General features: G+C 44.0%; 1 protein-coding gene and 1 long non-coding RNA gene across 2 annotated transcripts in view; one reads left to right on the top strand and one right to left on the bottom strand.

Moving 5' to 3' along the window:
* The first annotated feature begins 5,282 nt into the window (after positions 1–5,282).
* Positions 5,283–23,676, top strand: part of LOC117584410 — a 53,372-nt gene continuing 34,978 nt past the window's right edge. Inside the window, exon 1 of the mRNA XM_034273274.1 lies at positions 5,283–5,832. The gene's annotated coding sequence lies outside the window, so the exon portion shown is untranslated. The remainder of the gene's footprint in view (positions 5,833–23,676) is intronic.
* LOC117584414 lies at positions 6,974–7,724 on the bottom strand. Its single transcript, XR_004573848.1, has 5 exons — positions 7,599–7,724; positions 7,482–7,536; positions 7,332–7,402; positions 7,188–7,272; positions 6,974–7,114 (listed from the first exon to the last, which is right to left on the bottom strand). It is a non-coding gene; the product is annotated as an uncharacterized LOC117584414 (long non-coding RNA).

Raw genomic sequence — 23,676 nt, 5'->3', positions numbered from 1 at the left:
GGCAGTACCCAATATACATATAAATGGAGTGAGTTTGCTGGGCTTAAGTAACCGCAAAACTTTAAAATTGTTTGGCAGCCTTCGAGCGGCCTGCCCCGGCAAAGCTTTGTTTGTCCAACCCAATAAGGAATCTTTGACGCGTACGGGTATGGTTTACGAGTGTGTCCCAGCCAGTAACCCTTAACCAACTCCCTCTACAACGAGCAGAGCCGACCGAAGGCCGGAAGCTGCATGCCCCGGCCTCAACCTCAACCTCAAGTCCGATGTCCTCATTCTTCCCCCAAACTCTGGCCATCTCCCTTCTGTTAACTGTCCTTTGTACTGTTTATTGATGCTTCTGTTGTTGTAGCGCTGTTGTTATTCTGCTGCTCCAGACATTTGCTGACGTCGATTATGCCTTTTTACAGAAAATTTCCTTCGCTTCCATGGAAACAACAAAAACTTTCCCAGCGAAACTGAGAAAGGCAGAGGAAGGGCAGTGGCTGGAGACTGGTCTCAGTTTACAACATTGTCTTGCGGTTTGCTGCATGCAAAAATGATTTTATGCAAAAATGTTCTCCAATAGTTTTTGGGTTCTTCCCTCTTTTGTTTGGTTTTTTCGGCGAAGGTTGAAACTTTTGAATGGAAAAATTTCGCCAATTGCTCAGTAATGGATTATGGTTAAGAATTAAACTTTAAGGGAGCAGTCCGATCGGAGCATCCGAGCTTTAATTTCCATATGAAATTCCATTTGTTCTTTGCAATTTTCACGGTAAAAAGTACAGCCGCACACACCCAAGACTCTCAGCTCTCAGGGTCCAAACTCGGGACCAAAATATTCCCATTTGCGAACACACCTGACATCCGCCAAAGAGGATACCAGAACATAGACCCTGCACACGTTTCCGGGCTTGCACCCGAAGGCTTCCAACGGTCTGGCCACAAAACACAGCGTGCAGAGAAACAAACTGCTATTATGGCGCACGATAAAAAGTAAAAGGTTGCAAAGGATACAGAGAGTGCGAGAGAGTCGGAGGGAGAGAAGGGAAAGAAAAATGAAATAAAAAATCGGAAGCCAAAAACGGGCGCATAAAAATTGCATTAAAATTGCCACGCGGACATCCGCAATGGACTCTGAACCCCATAGGGTGTGGGTGGATTCGAGTGGAGGGGTTGCTGCAGGGCGGGCAGGTGGACACTGCCCGGAAATGCAAAAGTAGACGGAAGTGCAAGTTGTGCAAAAGAAACTCTACATTTGCAATGACAGCCACCTCCTTCTGTTCTTCGAATTGGGGGCACAAAATTAAATGTTTCCGCATGCGAGCAAAATAAAAAGGGAGCAACCCAAATGGAACTGCCAGCCATTTTGTTGTCATTTGCCGGACGCCATTCTGACAGTTTATTGCAAACAATTTCTTCTCTCTTTTTCTTTTTGTCAGGCCCTGGAGTCTACCACTCCAGGCCGTGTCTAATTTGGCACATCATTTAGTGGAGGCAAATCCCTGTTCAACTTGACTTGGCCACTTGTCACCTCCGCTGGCGCTTGACATCCATTAATCAATCAAGTGTGTGTGTGTGTGTGTGTTGTGCTCTGTGTCCTGGGGTAACTTTTCCGGTCTCATTTCTTTTCCATACGCACCCGTAGAGAGACAATTAGCGTCAAGTTTCGCTGGGCATATGCGTTGCTTTGAAGTGTTTCCTGTTAATGAGATAGACTAGCTTTTCCTGGGGTCAACTTGGTGGCTGTTTTTTAGGCAAAAGTCAGACACAGTGGTGGGTGCCATAAGGGGAGGAAATTCATTCCCATTTTTGGTGTTTATATTTACCATAAACCCGATTTTAGTACATCTAAGAGCTCAAAGCTTGAAGCCTTAAAGCAGAGTTCAACAGACTTTGGCTCACTTTCTGCTCTTAAGCCGATTAGACTTTGCTTCCACTTTATAAGCAGTAGTGGAAAATCTGCCCCCCTGCTGCAGCACACACAGCTGCACGCCCCTGACTTGCTCTAGCCAAAGTTGCCTCATCAACTCGCGCTTCATTAGGTGCACACTCCAAAGGCCAATGCCAAAAGGTGAAAAACAAAAAATATCAGTACATATATAGAGATACTGGATGCTGCTGCCGCTGCTGCTGCTACTTATAGACAATATAACAAGAAGAAAGAAAAAGAAAAGAAAAATGAATGAAGGAAGACCTGAACGAAGAGCAGGTCAAAGTTACACAAAGGGAAAAAAGTTGCAAAAGGCAGTGGTAGTAGTAGGAACAACAAAAACCACAACAAGGAGAGACAGGAATTGGCGCTCGTGGCAGTCTCCTCAGTCCCCACACAGACACTGTTCCAGCCTGTGGCTGATTGATCTCGTGGGAAATTTTGCACAGTTGATGCAACCAACAGCAACAAGGACACCAACAACAACAACAACAACAACAACAACAGCAACAGCAAAAGGAACTTATATTTTCTGTTTGTTCAGCTACTCCCGCCCCGCTCCCTTTTTTGCTATTTCCACTTCTTTTGTTTCACTTTTGCACCATCTTGTTTCTGGTTCTGTGTGGCGCACACGAAATTAACTTAATGTCACTTACACTTTAGTGCTTTGGGTTAATTTGGTTAGATTATTGTTAATATCCTTTGGGGGGTTCTCTGCGGAGTATTCATTGTAACTGTGTGTGAGTGGGAGTCTGAGTGTGTGCCTGTCTCTGGCTAAGAGACTGTCTCTGTTCTCTGTTCTCTGTACTCTGGGCTCTGGGCACACATTTAGCGCTTAGGCAGTTCTAAAGTTTTCGACATAAAAATGATGCATTGCCCTTGGTTAGAACTTTGTCGATTGTCTTCGGCCATGGAGAGAGATTTGACAAATACATAAATATATATCTACTATGCGAAAGTTGAATGAATTATTTCGGCTCTTGATGAAAATTGTTTCTGAAAGAGAGATTTATAACGATACGGAAGCTGCTGAAGAAACTCCGTTGTACATCAAAATATTTTGACATTTCGCCATCACAATTGTCCATGATAATTGCCCATTTGTACAGACTCAGACTTTCACCTTATGGAAGCCAACCTGTGCCGCGTGGGAGACAAAAAACAGACCGTAGATCAAGGATGCTTACTTACATTCACATTATGCAAACATATTTATTTGTTCACTGCGAAATTCTCCACGGAACTGACTTTGCGGCTAATGCAGATGGCAGGCGAAGCGAAGCGTAAAATGCTTTGTAAATTATTATGGCAAGCCCGTCTGCAGGGGGCTGGGTGCTTACGCTCCGTGTATAAATATTTTTCTTCTCAGATAAACAAAGTATTTTGCGGAGCTGCGCGGCTTATGGGTAAGGGGGCTCCCGGTGTGGTGGTGGCATGTGTTGTGTCATAAATTTCAATTGACTTATGAATATGGAGAAGAATTTTTGCCTGAAAAGTTTTAGCGCCTACACGTGCCCATAAGTCTAAAAGTAGGCAAGAAATATGGCGCTTAAATGTATTTTCCATTTTGCTAATTTCCAAATTCACAATGAAATAATCTCTTTATTTTCCATAAAATATAATAGAGTACGAATTAAAGACCTTTCCAACCTTCCTGTCTGTTCTTTCACTCTACCCACTGGAGCTGCCGGGGCTCAGCAGTAGAATTTATTTCTTGATTTATTCCCATAAGAACTTCATTGTTTGTGAAGCGTTTTTTTCACATGTCGAACCACCAGCAATTCTTTGAGTCTCATATTTTCCTTGAAGCCATTCAAAATGTTGTTTTTTTCCGAGCGACAATAAAAATCATATTTTTTATGACAGATAAGATCCTTTCCACATGTCTCCTTCCCTCATGTGAATTATGCTCTCATTTATATGCAGGCATGGGGGGTGACTTCTAGGCGATTCTCATAATTACATTAAGCATATTAAACGTCTCGAATGCCGTCTTGGTCTCGTACCCCTTCCCATCCTTCCCACACTGTACACCCCAAACGGCATAAGCGGGGAGAACCCATCTCTCGTCCTTGGAGGCAACTAATAACGTGTCATAAAAGATTTTCAGCGCTTTAAGTACGTGTGCGTGTGGGGGGTGTGTCTGGGTGTTCGCTGTGTATGATGAGAGAAATTCTGAAGCATCTTTCATAATTTTACACTCACAAAAAATTGTATTTTGTTTAATTGGGTAATCAGATATTATTAAAATAATTTTTGTAAAAACCCAAAGGATTGCTAAACTGATACTCTTTTAACAAATTTAAATTACAAATTGGAATAAGATTAATTTAGGGGTGTAAACATTTTTTTCCGGTGTATGTTGGTGTCTATTACACCACCCATAATGTGCGTGTGTGGGTGCCATTGTTGTTGGCTCACATATACTAATTCCTTGACTCGGTTTTAAGCGCTAAATGCTTAACTCGTAATTAATAGCAATTAATTGAACTGCATCCCACTCTTTTCCCATGAAGAGCTGTGGACAGAGACGTTGGAGCGTATTCCTCTCGTGGAGTGGCAAAGCTTATCAATTATAAATAATTCACAAAAAGAAAGCAGTGCTATATTTAGCGTGTCATTTCAGAGTGATAAGAAAGGCATAACCACATAGAGGATGAACGTTGATGGCCAATCTTTCGCCACGGCAGAATACATCTCATAGTTTCTGTCGAAAATTCTGTAGATCTGCACGCAAATTCTTAAAAATACCCAAATCCTATATTGCATTTTTTTGCAACATAATATAAAACATTTCTTAAATAGGACGCTCCAGTAGCTGCCAACAAATATTAGAAAGTCTTTCGCTAATCTAAATACAAATTTTGAAAATTCCCCAAAGCTCAAGCCTGAGCTCCAAATATTTCCCAATATTTTAACAGTTTTGGGACAAATTGAATAGCAGTCGAATCGCTGATGATACATTTGATGTAGTCCATTTTGCGAGTGGCTACAAAATGCTTACCTATTATGAAAGTGTCACAAGTAAAGTTATTTTTTACAATAAATATTAATACTCCTTTCAGCTACTTTTATTCTAACATATGTATTACACGCCTCTGCTAACGAAATTCAAACAAATTGTACCGTTACATTGCCCAGCCAGCTCTCTCGCTTACTCTCTTGCAGTACAGGAGGAGCCGAGCCTCGGCAGTTTCGTCAAGTTGAGCGCAGGAGCCATCGGCATTGAGCGAGAAAGAGAGCGAGAGAGAGAGAGAGCGGAACAGGCGAGAAAACCGACAACAATTTTGAAGAGCGAGAGCCGAAGCGTAACGAACTGTAAGCCGGGCAACCGAAAATCCCTTTCTGGGGCGATGCTTGCGACGATGGCGAGAAAAATCAGCAGTTCCATTGATAACGCGCAACGAATTGGATCTCAGGCACACTCCGAGCCCCAGCAGCAGTGCCCCTCCGCAGCAGCAGCAGCCCCCCTGCTCCTAAAGACGCGAAAAACAATAACGAAAAAAGTATTAAGAAGCTTTCCGGCACAATCGGTCAGTGTGTGTGTCTGTTTGTAACTGTGTTTGTTAGCTAGGGACTGACTGTAAGCGATGCTTATGTTCATGCATTTTTCATAATTTTCGCTTTCGCCTGCTGCTCAGCTACGTCTGACACCGTCGATTCGTCGAGCGTTTTCCGCAGCGCGTGTGTTTAATTATATCGCCGCATCCAGGGTGTACTCCCATAAGCAGCCGCAACAACTGTCGAAAGCGAAACTGCAAATTAAATTAAATTTGCGCAATCTGCTGATTCTTTTTGCCATTGGGTATTTGTTGCTAACAATTCATTAGACTCTGCAGTGCAGAGACACAAAGAGTGATAAGACACTGAGAGAAAAACACACAAATTGATTGCAATTTTCTGCAAAAGATTAGCTGAAACATGTAAGTTACAAACTTTATCATTTAATTAAAGTAAAAACGCACAAAATAATATTTCCCATACTGCTAACTCTTTCATGGCTCCGGTCTTGGATTACACCACTGAACCACATCGAAATGTTTTGAGATTGGGCGGGACTTTTGGTGCACAGAAGATGCTATTTTAGTCGACTGTCTTAGCCGCTAATTTACCTAAACTCATCCCTAATTCCTAATATTTATTAATATTTCAATGTCAACTCGAAAGCACTGAACCTGGACCTACCCCGACATTATTTCAATTAAATTCATATTAAAATTTCATTAAACTGAAAACGCCCACAAAATGGCCACTAATTAGTTTGGACCTGCCCTGCCCCATGGCCCGCAAGACAACCCATGACTTTCGGCCCACAACAAAAAAAAAAAACAACAAGAACAGCACACAAATTCAAGGCATTTTCTATATAGGCCAGCGGGAGTAAAGCAGGCGCGCGGCCTAATTAAACTTTGAGGACAAATGCGGGAGCGCAGATTCCGACTTTTGTTTTGTACGTTTTCCCGGCCTCTCGTTTAAAGCGACGACATTTTCATTTCAACCTTTTCAGCTATTTTTTGCTCCCTCTGCTGATTTATCTATATGGATATATACGTATCGCTGTAGGGGGCCGCACTGCCAGTCCCCAGCAAATATTTTATTTCTGTTTTCGCACAAAGCGATTTGTGAGGGACGTTAGCCGGGCCGGGCCGGGCTGGGCCGTTCGCCTGTCGACGAGTTGGCGTCACATAAATTTTCATACATTTTCCAGCAGCCCCATCTCGCCGAGAGTCCAGTTTACTCCAGCTCGATCTGCCCCGCCCCGTGTCTACTCTGGGCTGACAGCGACTTAATGAGCTGCGGAAGTTAATGTGCAACTTGGCTCTGACTTGCTTCCATTTTTGCCGGCAAATTTATTTGCATATTTGGGTTAATTTTGCTACTCTGTGTGGCCTTTCCGTTTGCTTTTTTTTCCATGACCAGCATTATTTTTAGACCCCATTTTCTTTGTTTTTCTTGCTGGTTTTCTGACCTACTTTCGGTTTAATTAACATGTTCCATCATTTGTCTACCCCCAAGGCAATCTCTTCAGATTGAATAAAACGCAATTTTTTTCGTGTAATTATGTTTATATTTTTGTATGTTTTTTTATGTAGTACAAAAGTGTGGATGTTTTCGTTTAAATAACACACACCCGAAAGAGTATCGAACATGAGTATGACACAAAAGAGGATGGTGTGAGAGATGTAGAGGGATGAGCCACCTCACCTGCACGTAAAACAAGAGAATTTATATATTTAAGATAATCGCTCACCACTAGTACCATTTCAGGAATACTCACTATTTGTTGGTGTTGGAAGTGTTGAGTAGGAGTACCAGAGCATAATACTTATTGTATCTAGTGGCAGGTGTGGGAACTGACAGATCTGTTGGTATTAAGGTTTTCGTCTCTAATGAAAAACAAAATATTTATGCCAAAACTCACTCGTGTTGGTGGAAGTCGTACACAAAGAAGTTGCATGTTGGAAATGCTACCATAGGGGGAACGAGTATGCTCTTGATCCACAAACAGACACATGCCACAGACAAAAAAGTTGTAAATTATTCAACTATTATTAAATAATCGCATACTCACTTTTAGATGGTGTTGCTGTTATTAGTGTGACGGAGCAAGACGGGCTCAGTAATATCTGTTGGCATTGATTCTTAAGTTTGTGCTCAAAATATTTAAATTAGTCATGTGAATACTCACTCGTGTTGTTTCGTGACAGACTGATAAGAGCGGGGGTTGGGCAGTTATTACAGACCCAGAGATACTAGCGACTGAGCCACAAATAAATGGAAAGAGCGACAATTTGTATTTATTAAAAAAGCCAAGAATTGTGTTTTTGTTTTTCACTTTTTTCTTAACGTTACTAAAACTTTTTTTCACTTTTTTCTTAGTATTACTAAAACTTTTTTCACTTTTTTCTTAGTATTACTAAAACTTTTTTTCACTTTTTTCTTAACTCTAGCCGAAATGTAAAATTTGTACATTTTTATTTTCCGAAAAATTAAATTTATTTTTGTTTTTTTTGTGAGCTGCTCTCAGTTGGAGCTCTCGACACAAACTAAATATTAAAATGGAGTTTCAGACTTCAAGGAAACAAACACATGTCAGGGCCTACTTGTCGTTGTTACTTTCGTATTTCGTTTCCCGAAATTAGAAAAACAAAAGCATGCTGAGTGTTTTTTTTCCGATTCCCAACGGTGCCAGGGGCAAACAAAGACCTTCCCGGAACCCGAAAGAGTGATGCACGCTTATCAAAGGAACGGTTGACTCTTGTGGCCACCCACCACGCGTTCCACATGCGAGAGGGAAGAAATGTGTAAACTCTCACAATCAATGGAAAGAAATTTTTTGTGTAAACACGTTCGTGCCTCGCATGCCCCACCGTGCCCCACTACCGGTTTACTCAGCCAATTTTCTTTTATTTTTGCTATTTTTTGTTGTTGTTACATACGTGAAAAGTGCTTGGATGCTGAAAGTGGGAAAGCGCTTTAATCAAAAGGCAGCGACAAAAGCGAACCGTGAGCGAATCTTCTGGGAAAATTATTCTGCACCAATCTCCAGACTTGGCCACTGCTCGTGGCCTATTTGTATGCTCAAGTTCATTAGCGTCAGTCTGCAAATATTTGCCAGAGTTGGCAATTTCTCTGTTTCGCCTTTTTGCTGCTGATTCCCCGCCGCTGCTACTTGGCTGCTCTGTGAGTTATTTGGCCACAAGCAACAAACATCATTAAATTTAATTTGTTGCCAATATTGAACCAATTTATGCCTGTGTGTGTGTGCATCACTCAGGGCGGGATGGGCTAAGGCAGAAAGGGTCAAGGAACGTCTGGCTTCGGCAGCGGCTCTAGCAGAGTGAATAAAATAAATTATATAAATATATAGAAATGCTTACTCGTGCATCGGTGTTTATAATGAATACTCAATTTTGCGTGAATCTATTTCTGCATTTCCTTGACATACTTCTGCAGACTTCTGGCGCCTTCTCATCAATTCAACGAGTTTCTCTTTTGTTGCCATTTCCAAATATGCTTTATGCTTTGACAAATCGAATCTTTACTTTTCCATCTCCACCTTTTTGACTATGCATAGCTAATGCTTGCGGACGGAATAATTTATGCAAGAACTATGTCAAATTCCTTGAATGTATTATCTGCATTGATTTGAAGGAAATGTGAGAATTTTGGTACTGAAAGTCTTGCAATGAAAATACGTATTTAATATAAAATGCTTTCGCTCTAAGAAAAAATATAAATCTGTTGTTATAACTTCAGTTTCAATATTTTTCGTTGGCATTTGATTCGTTTCAAAATTGTCACGTTTGGATTTAATATTTTTAGAATTTAGACGGTCGCAAATTAAAGTGCAACTCGAACGCTGTGTGGCACCTGTCGAAACGATGAGAGTTGCGAGAACTTAATCCATTTTTAATGCTGGACTGACTCACTCGAAACGCTCTCGAAGGCGCAACTTTGCCACTCAATGCACTTGAGTGCGGGCTGGAGGTAGAAGGCGGAAAGGAAATCAAAAGTTAAAATAAACTTCGTTGTCCTTGCCGCCAGTTGTAGTCCGCGTCGCCGGTGCCGTTTGTTGTGCTTTTTTCGGTGGGGGGCCTGCTGTTGCAGCTCCTTATAAAGTTGCCGGAAATCCGGTTGTTGTCTTCGGCATTCATTTTTCGTCCTTATGCAATGCACTTCTCCAGCTCCAGCTCCACCTTCTGCAGCCACCATGCCATGGTCTCCTCTGGCGCCGTAACTTGTTGTGTTTAATGTTTCATTTATTTGCAGTTTCGTGCTGAGGCACGTTACGGACCATAGTCAGAGTGGGAGTGGAAGAGGAACGAGAGAAAAGACAACCAAGGAGCCGTTGCAGGGACTCTGCATTGTGCTCCGGTCCGCTGTTTTACAACGAGTATTTGACGCTTGTTTACTCATTTCCGGCTTCAGCTTGCATTGTGTCCTGCCCGAGGACCTTACTCTGCACTGCGTAATGTCGTCCCACTCCCCCGCGGCACACTCGGCAGTCGGCACTCGGGGCCCTCTCCAGTCTGTCACTGAGCGCTGGACTACTTTGTAGCTCCCATTGCCAAAATGCTTTAACTTTAATTTCGTAGCAAGTAGTAATAACTCTGTGACTCAGGTTCACAATCAGTGGGAAGCTTAAGGAATAAAACCTTGGACTCTAGATTATTTCAATCATTGTGTACATCACACCCCCAAAAGAAAACCCAACCTCAAGGCAAGGCTAAACTTGGTCCTGGGGCGCACAAATAAAAACTTTGTCGATGCGGTTTGCGCTTCTAATTTGCCTCAGGGCAAAAGCAATCAATCAATATTCATCAAAATGCTATTTAATTTGAATGCAAACGCCTCGCGTCTCCACGCTGTCACGTCTCGGTCCTGCCCCACACCACATGGAGGCACGCAACTTTCATTACTCACAGAGCGCGGCGACAACGCGAACTTTGAAGTGTGGCAGCAGACATTGAAGGAAGAGGATCGAGGCCAGGAGTGGCACGGAAACTAACGAACGTGCGACAGTTCCAAGTGGCTCGAATTTCAATTTTGCAAGCTGCAAAAGTTTTCATCCGAGTCTGGGATGATGCATTCCAAAAATTGTTTGACTGCTTCGTGTTTGTTAGCAGTTGCTGGGTGTGTCTCTGATTCTCATTCTCATTCTCATGCTGATTCTGAGCTCTCTGGCTGTCTCCTTCAGCTGCATGCTAATTGCGGCAGACAAACCTGTGGCATACTTTTCAACGTTGGCCTTTGTTTCACCTGTCTGGGGCGTGGGCTTTGCCATTCCACACGCATTTCAATTGCTCCACCTAAGACGAAGGCTCTTCGTTAACCCGATTTCGCAGGACAAACAACTGGGTCGAAAATAAACGAGAATTGCAGAGGATGGGCGGCACACAGAATATTTATCCCACCCGCGCACACGGACATAAACTACCAATATAAAGCATCCCATTGCTCGTCTCTTTCCCCTTTTTTTTGCTGTTCGCATGAGAGTACTCGAAGTCGTTTCAGTACGAGTATGTAGCATACGTTATGGCATCATTGATGAGTCAAAGGGAAAAAGGTCCGATGCGGACTGACTCCGAAATTGGCAGCTGTAAATTGTAAGATGGCCTCGCAGCACGAAATTACTGCGGAATTCAATTGGGGGAATGGAAAACGATTGAAAGAAATTCAATAAAAGTTAAAGGTGAATGTAGGTGAGTGCAAAAAATGTACAAATTTAAAGACCAACGCATGGATATCCATAGATAAATGGATTCATAGAATATCATTTCAGATATAAATATTTTTCTGTATTTAGCAAATTCCATTCACAAAGCTAAAGCATCAAGCTTCAAAAGAAATTGCTCCTTGGTCAGACATTATTTTATGGGGTCCACAGACGCTCTCCTCACACTCCACTTTTCGCAGGAAAAAAATGATTTTAAAGACCACAAAAAGCATGTCCTTGGGTTGCACGTTAAGACCACTTAATGCACGCCAAAAGCAGTTTATATATGTGCGGGCTGGCTGTATAGAATGGCTCATAAATACACTCGCACACTCGAGTACCAACACACACACACACACACACACACAGAGACAATGGCGAACAAGGCCAACGACACATGTTCTGGGTTTTTGGCCCCTGAGCCTCAGCCTGTAGGCATCATTTAGAGTCTGCATCCCCTGCTTGTGTATGCGGTGTTAATAATGCTCTTGATGTGTGCTAAAGACAGTTCCAGACTGCGAACAGCCAAGTACATGGCCAACTGAAGCTAGTTGTATGTCCATTGCTGTTTGTTCTACGGCTGCAGCTGCTCTTGATGCTCTGGCTTGGCTGTTGCTGTCTGAAAAAATGCATCTATTGCCACAAACAAATGGATGGACATATCAGTAGAATCCCTTCAGGGATATCCCACTTAAATATCGATTTTAAGTTATAAAGTTAAACACTTCAAGCATCAGCAGTGCCTCAACGAACCGTCGCCGATTGGAGTCATTAATTATTATATGGGCTTTCAACTATTCGCACATAAATAAAGCTGTGCTCGGGCATTACGCATACGCAGCGGCAGCGTTGGCAGCATTTTTTTTTATGACCAACCAGCCTGCTGGCCAAGCTCCATGACCCAACCTCAGGTGGAGAGGCGGGCAGGTGGGCAAGTGGCCTTTAATGGCTAGTCCCCTTCCGCTCGGTGTAACAACGGGAAAAGTAAGTCTATTAACGGCAATGACAAAGCACGCGAAAAGCTAATAGAGAGACAGAAACAGACCAGCCTTGAGGTTGGTGTTGGCCAGGATAGGGCTGGAGATATCGGCGGGGGGTAGTTTGGCAAGTCTATAAAAATGTATTAACTGTCGACTGGCAGAGAGAAGGCGAGAATAGAGTCATAAAGGGAAGTGGCAGAGCGGCAGAGGCAAAGGCACAGACACAATGGCCGTAATATGATAATCATTGCGTGGGCGCACCCCAGCGACACGCCCGCCAAAGGGGGCAGGGGGCGTGTGAAAAGTGGGTAAATGATGCAAAACAGAAGGGACTCCCTCTCTCTCCCTCTCTCTCCCCCCGATGATCCTCTCAGGCGGCCTAGGCCAACGGCAAATCCATTAAACCCTTATGATGCATGAGTACAAATAAAGTGAGTGAAGGCCGACAGACAATGGAGACACCCAAGGGGGAGACACCAAAACAAAGCAGAGAAAGACAGGAAGAAAAAACATCGAGGAAAACAAAAACATCTGGGCAAAAAAAGGCGTGCCAAAACATATGCGAAAAAAGAGCCCGAGCAACCGCAAAACCCCGAGCGGTAACTAGGAGCGATTGGTGGCAGAGAGAGGCAAAGAGAAGGCAAAGAGAAGCCCGCAAAGTGAACAAACACTTGAGCCAAGTGGATGGCTGGTTAAAGGCTGGGCTGACGGGGTGACGGGGCTGTCACTCCCACTGGCTGGGCATGGATATGTGAGTGGGAGTGCGTCATGTCAGTGTGGGTGAGCGATTCCTGCCAGCAAGTGAAAGTTCACTCAAGTGCAATGCCACAGAGGCCTAGCATCTTAGAGGCTCCCCGGCGAAATTATAAGCAGATGTAAGAAAGTGGATTAGACGGCTACCAGTGGGTGGGATATCTGGGCCAAGTGGCTTATGGCCGAGATAAGCCACAGAAATGTATACAATTTTGTCTTAACTACTTCCATTTCAAATTACGAACAAGTTTTCTCTCTGGCACTCCAGTGGAGAATAAACTATGTACAATTATTCATTCAATTAGTTCATGGCTGAAGAGCTGAAGGCCACATCAAATTAATTCAAATAAAAACAATTTATTTTTACTTAAAAAATCATTTCAAATATTATAAGAAAATATTCATGCCATTATTTATGCATGTATCTAGTGTCCATGAACAATTATATTTTAAAGTCACAAGTGACAGCATGGAATATGTTGCGTTATTTACAATTGAGTAATCTTTATATTCGTTTATTTCTGGTAGATTTTCCAAGTACAAAAACCATTCAAAGGTTTCAATACAATTCAACTTTTACCTTTATTCTTGCATATTTATAAAATTCTTTTCATTGCACCCACACAGTAGATACTTTCCCTTTCAATGTTTGGTGTTTTGGGAACTGCCCCGATATGGGCTGCCTTATCTCATATCCAAGCGAACAGTTACAGAATTGCACTACACTCGCGACGCTAAAAAATAAAAGGCCAAGGAAGAGTGCACAGGGCCCGCCACAGTTGCATAAATACGAGCAGCCACGACAGTGGCTATGGCCACGTTTCGGATTTCAGTACCTGAGTGTATTTTTAGCATTTCGTACAATGCCGGGCCCTGAAAGGGATATCTTGCATGGCCACAATGCGATATATGATACATCCTTGTGCGCGCACGTCTGTGTCTGTGTCCGTGTCTGTGCCACGCCCCGCCATGCCAACAACCACAAAGGAGATTGTGTAAAAAGCATAACGTCTACGCGACGTGGCACCCAAAAAAGAAATAGAAGAAAACTGCAGCCTGGCAGCAGGAACCAACTAACACAAGCAAGCGAAGAAAGTTTAAATCAACTTGTGGGAATTTAGACAATTTTATAAACATGCCCGACACACCAGTCGAAGGGGGGCCAAAAGAAATCCCCGTGCATGTACTTATGCATCTGTGCTGTACATGTGTCTATGTGCTCGCATGTTGGGGGAGTTGGCTCAGGGATACACGAATACCCGTACGAGCAGTACAAATTTAAAAGTAAACCAAGCCGCATCGCGCTATCTGCGGATGCCTCTGCTGCTCCCACATCCTCCGAGGCATCTGGTTATTGTTGTATGTTGGTGTTTATGCAAATTCTCGCCCTGTGTGTTGGGCCAGCGCCAAAAGGGAGATACGTGCTTTATATATATTCATGAATGTATGAATATCTCCTGCCTGTATAAACAGTGTAACTGAATAATAATAACAACAGAGGCAGCGACAGAAGCAGCAGCAGCAGCAGCAGCATCGCCATGGAAACTTGAGGAAAATGTCGCCAGTTGAAATGGAGGACATTCTTTTCAGCATCAGGTACAACAAGCAGCAGCAGCAGCAGCAGAGGACTGGGAGCGGGAGTGGAAGTAAAGAAAAGTAAATTCCATTTTGTGGCTGCTTCTTTAAACGCTTTAAATGTGGCCGAGTAAAGCGTAATGTTTTTATGATGGTTTCACTTGGGGGGGGAATGGCGTTTGTACGTGGATGGGCTGTGGGTAGATAAATCTGTGTGTGTATCATCCGGAGGAATCTGCAATTTGTCTGGCATATATTTGAGGCCATCCAACACTGAAGAGTCAGAGCATCAGTTCTCTTTTTCGTTCATCTGTTTCCATCTGTCGAAGGTGTAGAGCGGGCAATGTGCACAGAGTGAGAAACAAATCCCGAACATATTGTGCTTTTAATTTTCTAACTCACTTGCCACTAACCCCACCAACAGGTCAGTCATCTGTTTCAGATATATATGAACCCTCCTCCTCTTGTTATTCTCTCTCTCTCCTATCTGCCACCCCCCGATCGGCTGCCACTCGGCTGCACATTGAAGCGTGAAACTTGTGCGCTTGTCACAAAAATGCTTCCTGTCAGTTTTCGTTTTGTTTCGTTTCGTTTCGTTTCGTTCCTTGTGGTTGCCCCTGCCACAACAACAAGGAATAGATGCCAGAGGCTGGGGCCGGGTCCATGTCGCCACATAAATTACCAAATAGAGCAAAACCAAAACCCAACGAATCGAGTTGCGAAGCAGCAACAAACCGATTGCATTTCACCTTTTGGCCCCCCTCTCCCTTGGCATTTCTCCTTGGACCCGTTCGACCCCCATTCCACTCCTGCTGTCCCATCCATCGTTTTTGCATTAGCATTTTGTTATTGTCTGCCACTCTTTACCCACTCCCCTTCTCCTTTCTGTATTTTTTTTTGCTGCTGCTGCGGCTGCTGCTGCTGCTGCTGCTGCGGGAGGGAGCTGTTGCCACTTGTCTCATTTCGAGCGCTGTCAAGCTGCAGAAAAGTAAATGCACAGCACCAACATCTTGTGGCAACTGCCGCTCCGGCACTCCGCCACTGTTGCACCTCCTCCTCCACATCGCTGAGTGGATTCCACCAGTCCGGCACTGGGATACTGCTCTATTCTTTTGCCCATTCTAAAAGTGATTGCTTGTTGCTCTCTTTTGTTCTCTTCTCTTGGTCGCTGGTCGCTGGTCGCTGCCTTTGTTTTCTAATTAATTATGCAGCACAGTGGTTTGAAATGATGGGCAAAGCGGGACATAACGGAACTTCCAACTGTATCCAATGAGACAGCCACTTCCTCCTTTCTTTGTCCACTGTCTGTTGAGTTTCTTTTTTGTTTGTCTCTTGCTATTTTCATAGTTCATTAGTGTTGCAGGCCCTTGCCACTCTCCCTTTGGTGTCCCCTCGGCCAGCACTTTCCGGTTTTCGCTGCTGCTGCTCTTCTTGGCAAGGATTTGCCTCAGCATTTAACAGCTGCTGTCAGACATTAGAAAAATATTTGCACTTTATTTTTATTTTATAATTTCTTTGCATTGGCTGGCAGGCTCTCAGGCCCAGACTGCCCCCGAAGTCCGTCTGTGCGAGGGCTGACATTGATTTTCGTGCGGAGTTGGAGCTGCTTAAAGCCGAAGAAAAGTTCGAAGAACAACGGCAAAGTCAAGCAGAGACTGTGGCTAATGACTATAAATGTGTAAAGATAAGCAGTCGGGGAAGATGGAACTCTACGGAAGCTGCCACTTGGTGGTCCCGGGCATATGCAACACACTCTGATAAAGGGTAGTGGGGCGGACGAGGCAACGAGCAAGTGAGCGACGATGACGACGACATTTGAAATTTGTTTTGCCCTCATCCCCCGAGACCCGGGCAACGTTATCCAAAGCAGCTGGGGCTCAGCGCTTCCATCTTCCAACTCCAGCTCTGGATCAGTGTCGGGCTCCTTGCAGTTTGCCTCCTTTTGGCGGCTGCTTGTGTAAAATAAACGACAGCTAATAATGCGCACAACAAGCAGCAGGCAGCAGGCAGCAAGGAGTAAGCAGCCAGCAGCCAGAAGGTGGACTAAAACCATGAAGCAGGAGCAGGAGCAGGAGCACAACCCAAGGAAGGCAAGAAAGCCACTTACGTTTGTTCTACTCTTTGTTTGCTGAGAAGGTGTATTAGCATGAAGCTGCAAGTTAGGCGGATTGCTGGCCTTGTTTCTTGTTTCTTAATGTGCTTTGCTTTAGATACCAACACAAATTTCTAACAATTAAATACCTGAGCATAACTATAAAATGGGTTATGGTTTCCCATTGATACATCAACATTAGATACAGCTTCTCGAGCATCTTAATTCTAATTTATGAGATAAAAAGTCAAGTATTTGTGGTCGCAGAAATATTGGCTTATATTCTGTCCTCATCTTCAGAGCATTCAAACTTCGAGGTTCTCTAATTGCAGCTGTGTTCTTCTTGAACCGATTTCTTTTGGTGGCGCAGTGCGAGGGGCGTGGCTGCGAATTTAATTGGCACACATGACACAGAACGCGGGCGTGACACACTTGCCACACACCACTCGGAGGGCAGCGACGTTGGCATGGGGCAGGGCCACTTGCCCGGAGGACAAAGTTTCTCTCATATGCATAGACACATTTCAAATGTCGTGGGTCTGGGTAGGCCAGTGGTGCTGGAGCTGGTGCCGGTGCTGTAGCAGGCTGGAAATGGCTCCCCAGTTGATCTTTTGCCGGGTAGCCGACAAACGCGCTCTCCTTATGCAAATGACTTGATGTGTGCTGGGGCACGGGCACCGCTGTAGGAATGTGTGGCACAAGCAGCGGGTAAAGCTCAAGTGTTAAGGGTCGCGCAGCTTAAGTTTAATTAGACGCAGGACTTGTGATTTATTCGACTGTCGCCGCGGCAATAGTTTCCAAAATGGTTCTGGGTCAGCCAGCCTATTCCTGCACTGCCTCAAACTGCCACGCAAAATAGTTTTCAAAGTTTCAATCAATAAATTTAAAGTATAAATTGAGCAGAGCTTAGGGCAGGGCTGTATTATATGCGAAAAGTAAGCTTCAATAAATTGCGTGAAAAATAACTTTTTATGATGGTTGAGGGAACTTTCGAAGAACTTTCGCGAAGCATTCCATGACTAATGAATATTTCTACACTACGGAAAGAAAGCCAAAATAGTATTTGATATTTGAAATTTAGGTTTAAGTGCAAGGAAATCTTAGCCTTAACATAACAATTCTCTAGCCTGCAAAGCTCTCAGAATACAGCTACAAAATCCTCAGCATAGAATGAAAAACTTTCTTCAAGCCACTACTTATTTTTCCTCAGTGTATCCTACACTAAGTGGATGCAGAGGAGAGACTCGCAACCCCCAAACCCACATAAATAATAATATCTGTCAGTGGGGAAGCGAAGGCTACTTCTTCGCGTCTGCCCGTCTGCCTTAACGGCTGATTCGTTACGCAACTTTGGTCAGGTAATTTCTCAGCCAGGAGTGGCGAATGCATTTAGGGGTCAGTGGGGAGTGGGGAGTGGGAGTGGGGAAGATGCCATCACTCAAGCGCTCAGTGGAGCGCAGGCCAGTGTGCAACAGTCGGGCCGCGTGGCAGCGGCATGCGCCATATGTCCGGGCAGCCACTAAAGAGCCAACTTTGACCTCCATTCAGCTGACTTCAAGTTGGTCCTTAGAGCAGCCTGTGCTCCTGGCTCTGCTCCTGGCAGACACCGCACAAACCTGTCACTTGCATTCACCCGCTGACAGTTGGCGTGCAGCTCTCTGCCGGTTTCCTTCTATCTTTTTTCCAGCCACTGCCACTGACAGTTGCATTTATTTATGCGCAGGAGTGCGGATCGCAGATGAAGCTGGCGTTTGCTTTAAGCTAAGCCCCCGCTTGGCATTTTCCATTAGCTGAAGCGCAAATGAAAATTTCAATATGAAAATATTTGGCCAGAGCTGCAAAACTTTCGAAAGCCAAATGAAAATCTCTGCACAGCCAGACCGGGCGGGGCGGAGCACTCGTATGTGTTTTTCCAAATATGTAATTATCCATAAATTATGTTTGCGTTTCAAATTAGGTTACATACTCGTACTCGTACTCGTACTTGTACTCGTACTCGTACGGGTGCATGTTAGATGTACATTCCGCCTCCTCATCCCCCCCGTTCATCGTCGTGGAAGTTAACAAATTTGTACATTTTTGGCCTTTGAAAATGTACGTTGCTGGTAATAATTTGTATGTCTAAAAAACGTTTTAGCTGTGGAGCTGCTGGAGATGTTTTTGGTATGCCAAATGTAGGTTCTGGTTTATGGCATAGTTTTTCAGAGTCCAGCAGTTGTTGCTTATTCTGATTGTGGCTAATTAGCGTTTTTTCCCAGTTTCAGCTGTTGTAAAAATATGTAACTAGAATATGTTTAGAAACGATCAATTAGATGGAAATATCTACCCACACTTAGCATATCCAAGCCCATTTATATTGCGAATGGAATACAAATTGCTCAGCATATCGAGTGGGTCTGTTATCCACATAAATTGCAATTTAATTTGCCTTTAAGAACCCAACCCAATCAGTTTATTGCTATTCGTACGAGTTGGATAAAAATCTGCTCATGTGCCTGCGCCTAAATCCTTTTTTCTTCAGAACATTTCTCTCTGACTGCCACTTTAGCAACAATTCTGCATTCGCAGACGTTTCGAGGAGAAGAAAACTACATATAAAACTTTCTCGTTTACAATACAAATTATAAATAACGATTTATCATGAGCTGCAGTTGATGTTGCATTTGCCAATCGCACACCTGAATGCTTCCTCGAGTGCCCTCACATTCGCTCCTGTCCCCTGCTCCGTCAGCATAGAGCCAATTGCCTTACCAGAGGACTAAATCCCTGGCTTGAAGCAGGCAACGAGCTGAACCCGACTGGGATGAAATAAATTGCCAATGGCAACAGGAGGTAGACTTTAACGGACTCGTAGCTCTCCTTTCCGACTTCCTTTATTGTTTTTTTTTTCTTTCCTCTGTTTGGTATCCTGCAGTCAGACATCAGTTGGATGTGGAGAAGTTGATTTGGAAAATATTTCCGCTGCAGAAAAATAAATATTGCTGGTCAAAAGTCCAAACAGCCACCCGGAAGTTTTCCCGTTTCCTCAAACAATTGCATTTGGCACTGGGCTGGGCTCTTGGGGAGTTTCTCACCGGCAAAATATTATTTAAATTGCAGTGCTAGGGAGATGAAGAGGGAAACGAGCTCCGAAATAAACTCGGCACATTCACCGCTAATCGCTTCCCCACAGACGCATTAACAATTTATCTTGCCTTATTTTATGCGAAAAGTTTTCTCCCATGCAGCGGCATCTCTCACCTTCCACAGCCGCCACCGAAATCGAACCCGAGAAAAAGAAAAACATTTGAATTGAAAATCGTGCCGGGCAGAAGGAGTGTGTGGAGTGGTGGAGTGGTGTGCGGCTGCGAGTACTCCCGTTAAAAAAAAAAAAAAAAAAACATCAACGACATGCGCATAATTTGAGCACACAAACACACGAGCAGACAGGCAGGACTCCATGGGGAAATAGCAGTAGGAGCACGTGAATGCGAGAGGAATATGGGAGGAATATGGGTGGAATGTGGGAATATGGGAATGGATAAGGCAGTTGGATATTGTCGGGGTGTGCTTAGGTAGACCTTTGGGGCTTTCGATAAGAGAAATGTACATTTGGTAGCTTAAGGAGAAGAGAAAAGTTCGATCTACGCTTTGTTGTCGTGGAGTGGAGAATGAGGCTAAGGGAAGCTGGCTCAGGCTATGTGGTTGATTGTGAAAGGACTCTGCACTAAAATGAAAATGGTAAACTTTTTACAGCTTTTGTAGATAGTTATATAATTTCTACTGTTAATTCTTATAGCAAAATCCCAAGGGGAACCATTTTCTTTTAAACCATTGAAAACTGTCAAATAAATGATGGATTTTCTTTGCTCAAACAAGAGTAAAAACTGAAATAAAACCCTCCTCGAAGGTAAGCTCAATCCGCGACTCTGTACTGTAAAATATTTCAGGCTTACTTCAACTTCTAGTTGGGGGGCAAAACGATTTTTTAACTCGCTTTCAGTCAGATATGCCACTCGCCAATGTGTCCTGTACAGTTGGGTCAAATCAAATCCAAAAAAGTTGTAAAATAAAATGCGTCAATAAATTGCTGTCTCCTCTAATATCCGCAAGCTGCGAAGCAGCGCAAAACTAAAGTTAAATTGAATTAAAATTCAGAGCGCTTAATGTGCCAAAGAGTGGGTTGGTGGGTGGGTTGGCCACACCCATCCACACGGACAGAGTGCTGTCCCCTCAGAGTCTTCACATGTCGCACATTTTTCAATAAACTAAACAATTTACGAAAATTGAAGTTTATCTCAATTGTGCAGCTGTTGTTGACAACGTTTTCCGAACTCAAAGCTTTGTTGCCAGCCATCCAGCCATCCTGCCAGCCCCATCTTCGTGGCGTCGCGTTCCCTTTTCGGGGGCGAACTCAATTTGGCAATAAACTGGCACTCAAAGCTCATGGCACAGCTCCCTCTGCCCAATAACCTCTCCATGCTGTACTCGTATATGAGGCACGATCCCAATACGCTCCAGCCCCTAGCCCGCCGGCAGCCGATTGTGAAGTGGTGCACAAATGCGCTTAGTTGCTTTATTGGTCAAGCTGTTGTGCGTGGATAAAACCCTTTTAGTGCACAATTGCTATAAATTCGCCTGGCCCATTATATTGCGAGTCGAGTCCATGGATGGCTAGGGGATGCAAAGGGATAGGGATAGTCTCGAGCTGCCATTGTCATGTGAGGGATATATAGCAGTCCCTCGGCAGCAGTCCAAGTCGATGTCGATTGACGAAAAAGCTTATTTTAATCTCATTTGACAGCCATGGGAGAGCAGAGGAGAGGAGCACGAGCACGAGCAAAGAAAATTGAAACTATTCTCCTTCGAACAGCTGTTGTGTGCCTTCCATTTGATAAACGGACAATTTGGTAGGGTCAAAGGGGTGAGCTTCGGGTAATATAATTTGCCATGATTAAGTTTGAAATTTGCATGAACTGCCCTGCTGACTGACACATTCTGATGACCCAAGCATTTGGAAAATGGCCAGCAGTTTGGTGTTAGTTTATTGTCAAACTGGGTCGAATGGCGGTTCATCTCTCTCTCTCTCTCTCCCTCTCTTCTGGTGGGGGTTAATTGTCGGTCATTTTCGCACATGGCATCATTTTTTGCATAATTAAGATTAGGGTTAAGGAAATGCTTCGGGCCTTGGTCCATGCTCTGACCTCTAATTGGAATGCTTTCATGGTTGTGTGTGTGTGTATTTGGGCTTTTGGTTAGATGACCAAATCCTTGAGTGAATGAAATGGGAGAGCCTTTAAATTGCTGATACATATGATTAGTTTATGTCATCCGGAGGCAGCTGATGCAAAATTAAAGCAAATTGGCTAGCAAAAAGGAAGATGAGAAGGGATAATTACACAAGAACCGATAAAGGCGATTGAACAATTAATAGGTGGCATAAACAGCAACAATATACATACATACATATGTACATAAGTAGATACATACATATTATGTATGTACATGTCGTAATGGAATTATAGTCAGTTATCGTACAGCTTGCAGAATTTCCCTGGGAGCAACTGTTTGGGCAAGCTTCCATGCAACATTCAACGACTGAACTGAGAGCATCGACAGCCATCCCTTTCAGACTCTCAATGTCTGCAGCTTGCAGTTTTGCAGCTTGTAGCTCTCCCTCGATACACCTCTCTCTCTCTGTCTAACCAAACAGCTTGCTGCAGTCTGCAGAGCAACACGCTCGTGCGTTGATCTCTATTTACCGTTTCCATTTTAATCTCTCCTTGAACATCATCGCTCTCCCATCGCTCGCTCTTTTTTACACCAACAACAACGCAGCTATGAGTCAGACACTGGACAAGACGGTGCGTGCGTGTATAGCAATGGTATGGGCAGTGACCAAAAACAAACGGTAAAGTGCAAAGAAGACAACGAAAGACGTTTGTCTGCAAGCAATTTCGTAGTTAATAACAAAGTGTACACTGCAAACAATATTAATGTACATATGTATAATAATATTTAAAGTGTTAATTATAATTCTTTCAAATATCCAAAGATTTATTTTTAAGCGGCTTCGGTCACATGTTTCACGTTTCCGAACTGGCAGGTCAAGCATTTGGGGAATTGTTATTGCAACGAAGTCAGACAAAAGAGGAGCATAGATATGTAGGTGAAGGAGCGCTAATAGCTTTCTCCTTGCTGGATTGATGATCCAGTTGAGAGCGGGGCAATCGCTTTAGTTCAGGCAGCTTAATTGCATTCGTGTGTCGGTAAGGGATCCCCTGCCCAGCAGGCAGTGTGTGTGTGTGTAAAGGACCACAAAAGGCAAGTAAAACAAGCGAAAGAAGGGATGTAGGGCAACGGAAATTCATTATGTATTTTGCGCCTTGGCCAGACTTAGAGCCACGTTCAATGAAACCCGAAGCACTCGCACTCACACATCCTCGCAGCGCCCGTGTACCTTCAGTATCCGCATCCGCATCTGCATCATCTTGCCCAGTCCAAGCCAATCCACTTCAGCACCTCGGGCCTGTGTTGCGGTTTGGCGCTTGTTAATTTTGCAGTGAAAATTGCTTTGGTATTTACAGTGCACTTGGCCAAAGGCGCATTACGGGCACGCCTCAATCCCCCCCCCCACACCCATATACATTGGAAACCCTCTTCGGCACTCCGGCATTCACTCCTTGCGTTGGCAATTCCCTGGAGAGTTTGTTTTATGCTACTCGTATTTGCCTTAAGCCCCGCCATCGACATCGCCTTGCCATCGACAGCTGCTCAACATTTTCACGTGAAGTCTGATGCCGACGGATGCCTGATTGTGTTTGCCATCTGGTCTCGCGGCTCGCTGCCCTTCTCTTTCGCTCTCTGAAGACTAATCAAGACAGCCACTTTGCGCCAGAAAGTATGCTCCACAAGATTGCGTAACCTACTTATCTTTAAACTAATTTGTTTTCTAGATTCCCCGCTCCCGTTCCCCAGCCTGAAGTCTTTTACATTTCTCCGCTACTTCTGTGGTTTTTATCAACTTTGGTTCGCTTTTTGTGTGTGTTTGCGGGGCATTTCATTGCCAACCACAATGCGACCATAAAACAATGCAGCATAAAAAGTGACCCACCATCAGCACTCCCGAGCACCACCTACCGCTGCCCCTAACAAGCAAAAGTACTCA

Source organism: Drosophila guanche, unplaced genomic scaffold (assembly GCF_900245975.1).
Source record: "Drosophila guanche unplaced genomic scaffold, DGUA_6, whole genome shotgun sequence".
In the NCBI taxonomy this organism is placed as follows: domain Eukaryota; kingdom Metazoa; phylum Arthropoda; class Insecta; order Diptera; family Drosophilidae; genus Drosophila; species Drosophila guanche.
This window is presented reverse-complemented; position numbering and strand designations above follow the sequence as displayed.